At 46.4% G+C, this 4,187-nt stretch overlaps 1 long non-coding RNA gene across 1 annotated transcript; it reads right to left on the bottom strand.

The window, feature by feature from the left end:
* Positions 1 to 332: 332 nt before the first annotated feature.
* On the bottom strand, positions 333 to 2,224 carry LOC149913928 (uncharacterized). The gene is made up of 3 exons (XR_016460805.1): positions 2,101 to 2,224; positions 891 to 997; positions 333 to 742 (listed from the first exon to the last, which is right to left on the bottom strand). It is a non-coding gene; the product is annotated as an uncharacterized LOC149913928 (long non-coding RNA).
* Between the last annotated feature and the right edge of the window lie 1,963 nt (positions 2,225 to 4,187).

The following is a 4,187-nucleotide window of genomic DNA, read 5'->3' as shown; positions in this document are numbered from 1 at the left end:
GGGGACAGCTTTGCCCTGGGAGCGCACACGGGGGTCTGTGTGTGTGTGTAAGGTTAGGGGGGGGGGTGAACAGCCCCACACTCACTCGTGTGCAACACAAGCGTGCGTTGCAACCCGGAGCCGCTTTTGCCTTCGCGATGGACGCTCACCTGCTCACCCCCCTCCGTGGGGAGAGGATCTTTGGGATTTCTTTTTATTCGGGGTTTGGGGGTTGAAAAGGGGAGGTGGGTGGGTGGGTGGTTGGTTGGGGTGGGGGGTGGGGTGGGGGGTGGGGTGGGGGGGAGAGGAGGGGGGGGGGGGGGGGCGGAGATAAAACCAAAGGATGCTTTAAAAATGGCTCCCAGGCGTCAACCCCGGGCAGGTTAGGGAGCAACGAGCGGATGTGAACATTTGGGGAGGGTCGGAGCTCCCCCAATTAGAGCTGTTTATCTATGGCTCGCACTAAAGAGAGGGGCAGAGGAGGGAGGTGGGGTATTCCCTCCTCGCTCTTGATAACAATTATAGCTGAAAATCATCGCTTGCAGGGCATTGCCATATTTTACTTGATAACAATAAAAGTGACACATAAAGTTAACTGTTTATGTTTTATTTATTAGACTAAATGTGCCAGCGGTGTCGAAGGCTTTTGGCTGGTTGTTACAGCTTTTTATGGGGTTGTAAAACGCCATAAATCAGTCACCGCGAAATGGTCGGGGCTCTTTGTGCTCTTGGCTCAGAGTTGTGTTTGCGGTGGCTGCTGGTTCTGCTGGAGATGAAAAGTCATAATGGGATTTTATTTGGATTATTATCACCCCCCCACCACCACCACCACCACCATCACCACCTCCTCCTCCCTTCCATCCCACCCCCCCTTCACCTCCGCCCCAATCATCGCGGTGATTTCGCTGCACCTTTTATTGGGTTCCATTTTATTTTGGGGTGTTTTTTGTTTGTTTGTTTCTTTCTTTCTTTTAACAGGCGCTGCTCTGGCACCGCTGCTTTGCACGTGAATAAGTACCTTTTAAAACGACATCAGCAGGATTTGAGGATTTAATTAGAGGCGCTGCAATTAAAGGGAATCAAAGGGGGAAAAAAAAAAAAAACCACGACACACACACACAACAAAACAAAACGCAACTTCCCAAGGCTCTGGCATCGCCCATATATTCCCCTAGAGACGAATTTGCGACTCGGAGACGCTCACACAAATTCGAGTCTACAGGGTACATATAGGGGACGGGAGGGCTTTGGGGGGGGTTGGAACCCAAGAGGATGTAATGGGACGGGGGGGGGGGAACTGGGGAAGGAGGCAAAGGCCGCTGCTGGACTTGCTCTGGTGTTCCTATAGCTATAGGATGCTCCTGAGCCCCCCCTTCCCCCCCACCCCCCCCAGCATCCCCAATGTAGTTTGGTACCCGGAGCATCGTTCCGGAGTTATTGGGATTGGGGGGGGGTATGGAAAGGAGAAGGGATGGGGGTTATGGAAAGGAAAAGGGATGAGGGGTTATGGAAAGGAGGAGGGATGGGGGGTTGTGGAAAGGAAAAGGGATGGGGGGTTGTGGAAAGGAGGAGGGATGGGGGGTTATGGAAAGGAAAAGGGATGGGGGGTTATGGAAAGGAGGAGGGATGGGGGGTTGTGGAAAGGAAAAGGGATGGGGGGTTGTGGAAAGGAGAAGGGATGGGGGGGTATGGAAAGAAAAAGGGATGGGGGGTTATGGAAAGGAGGAGGGATGGGGGGTTGTGGAAAGGAAAAGGGATGGGGGGTTGTGGAAAGGAAAAGGGATGGGGGGTTATGGAAAGGAAGAGGGATGGGGGGGGGTTTATTAACCGATTTGTTAATTGCTCGCCTTTCCTCAAGTTCTAAACGGGGCGCAAGCAGAGAGTAAAGCTTCCAGAACACGGAATAAGGGGGGAGGGGGGGGTGAAGTTTTGGGAAGGGGGGGGAATTGGATGAGGATGGGAGCTGAGATATCGAGCCGTGAATAGAAATATCCTCACCTCCACCCCCCCAAAAAAAAGAAGAAAAAAAAAAATAAAAAGGAAAAAAAAAAAAACCCATCGATTTAAATATCTGCAATAAATTCCTTCTCTCCGGCCATCCTTCATTCCTCCCTCCCTCACCTCAACCCCGCGCTGGGCGCTGACATTTATGGCTCAGACGGACGCCAACAACTTTATCCCAAGGCTGAAGGGATATTGAATAAAGATGGAGAGTTAATAAAGTAATTTCTAACCCCCCCCCCCCTCCCCCAAATCTCCTCCCCCCCCCCACCGCCACCGTTCCTTCACCCCCCCCCCCTTGGATGCTTTGCAAGGAGAATGCAGAAATAGCCACAGGTTGTTCGGATAAGATGGGTAAGATGGAGGGGGGGGGACACAGAATGCGGGGGGGGGCGGGTTTAGAATGGGAAAATCAACTCAAAGCTCTTATGAAGCTCTTATTGAAGGTCACCAACCCCCCCCCCCCCAAAAAGGCACCGATCCCAAACTGAGCGGCTCTAAACTTCGAGTGGGGGGGGGGGAAACGCAACTTTCTGCCCCCCCCCCCCAACCCCAACCTCAGCTTCCCACCCCCCGCACCTCAGTGTGGGTGGCACGGATTGAGATGGGGGTGGGGGGGGGAAAAGGGGGGAGCTCAGTGTTGATGCTCACAAAAAATCCCATTTTCCCCCCCCCCCCGTCACTTTTTGCCTTTTTATTTTCCCTCTCGTTGAAGCATTGGGATCGTTTGGATTCGCTTTGGATTTATTTCACGCTTTCGCCCCCCCCCCCACAATTTTATTCTCCCCCCCCCCCCGCCGCCCCCATTCCTCAAAATGAGCCCTCAGGGCCGCTTGAGGATCCGTTGTTACACCGAAATGCTCCTTTTGTCCGCACCGCCGCCTCCCACCGCTCCATTCCATCCCTTGTGTGTGACCCCCCCTCGCCCCCCCCCCAAAAAAAACCGGGCACTTCGAGGGGACGCACAGAGAGCGCAGCTTTTCGGCTGCGAATGTATCTACATATCGGAATAATCGCAATTAAAGACGATGAAAACGGCAATGTCAAAGGATTAAAGGAAATAATTAAAGGCGCTTGAAGGATTTTTTTTGGGAAATTGGAAATTGTGCGATTTGCAGAGGGGATAAAAACGATAAAAATAGAAAAAAAATGTCGCCCCCCCAAAAAAATAAAGGGGGGAAGGAGGGAAAGGAAACACGGGGTGAAAAATAATAATAATAAATTAATAATAAAGAATGCTTTTAAAATAAATAAATAGATAGAATGGTGGGAAATTAAAGCTCCGAAATTAAAAGAAAAAAAGGAAGAAAAAAAAAAGATTTAAAAAAAAAATAGGAGGAGGAAGAATGAGAAAATTAAAAGAAGTTGAAATATTAAAAATTGAAGGATTTTTGGGAAAAAAAGAAAATTAAGAAAGAATTTAAAAATAATAAAAGAATTTATAAGAAAATTTAAGGAATTTTTTAAAGTGAGTTTAAAAGTTTTTAAAAAATTTAAATAGGGAAAAAAATAAGAAAAATAATTTTAAGAAAGAAGGAAAAAAGAAAAGATGAAAAGAGGGGGGAAATGAAAGGAGTGAGGAATAAAAAGTGGGAAAAAGGAAAGAAATGAAAAAAAGGAAAAAGAAAAAATGAAAGGAGTGGGGAAAAAAAAGAGAAAGTGAAAAAAAGGAAAAATTGGGGAAAAAGTGAAAGAAGGGGAAAAAAAGGAAATAGGAAAAGAATGAAAAGAAGCGAGGAAATGAATGGGGAAAAAAGGAAAAGGGGGAAGGAAAAGGAAAAAGGAAAAAGAAAAAGGGAAAGGAAAAGGAAGAAGGAAAAGGGAAAGGAAAAAGGAAAAGGAAAAAGGGAAAGGATGAAAAAAAAAGGAAAGGATGAAAAAAAAGTGAATGAATGAAAAGAGGAAAAGAATGAAAGAGTGAAAAGGAGGAGGAAAGGAAAACGAGGGAATAAAAGTAAAAGAATGGGGGGGAAAAGGGGAAAGAAAGAAGAAACGGAAGAAAAGAACGGAGAAAAAAAGAATGAAGGAGAAGTGAAGGAAAGGAAACGAGTGAAGGAAAGGAAAAGAAATGGAAAAGTAAAAAGAAAAAAAAGAGAGAAAGAAATAAAGAAACCAAAGGAAGGGGGAAAAAAGAAAATAGAGTTAAAAATTAGAAATATTTTTTAAAAAATTCAAAAAATAATACGAATAAATAATAATAATGAAAA

Source organism: Phasianus colchicus, chromosome 33, assembly GCF_987193195.1.
Source record: "Phasianus colchicus chromosome 33, bPhaCol1.hap1.1, whole genome shotgun sequence".
Lineage (NCBI taxonomy): Eukaryota > Metazoa > Chordata > Aves > Galliformes > Phasianidae > Phasianus > Phasianus colchicus.
Note: the sequence above shows the minus strand (reverse complement) of the source record. Positions and strands in the feature narration are given on the sequence as shown.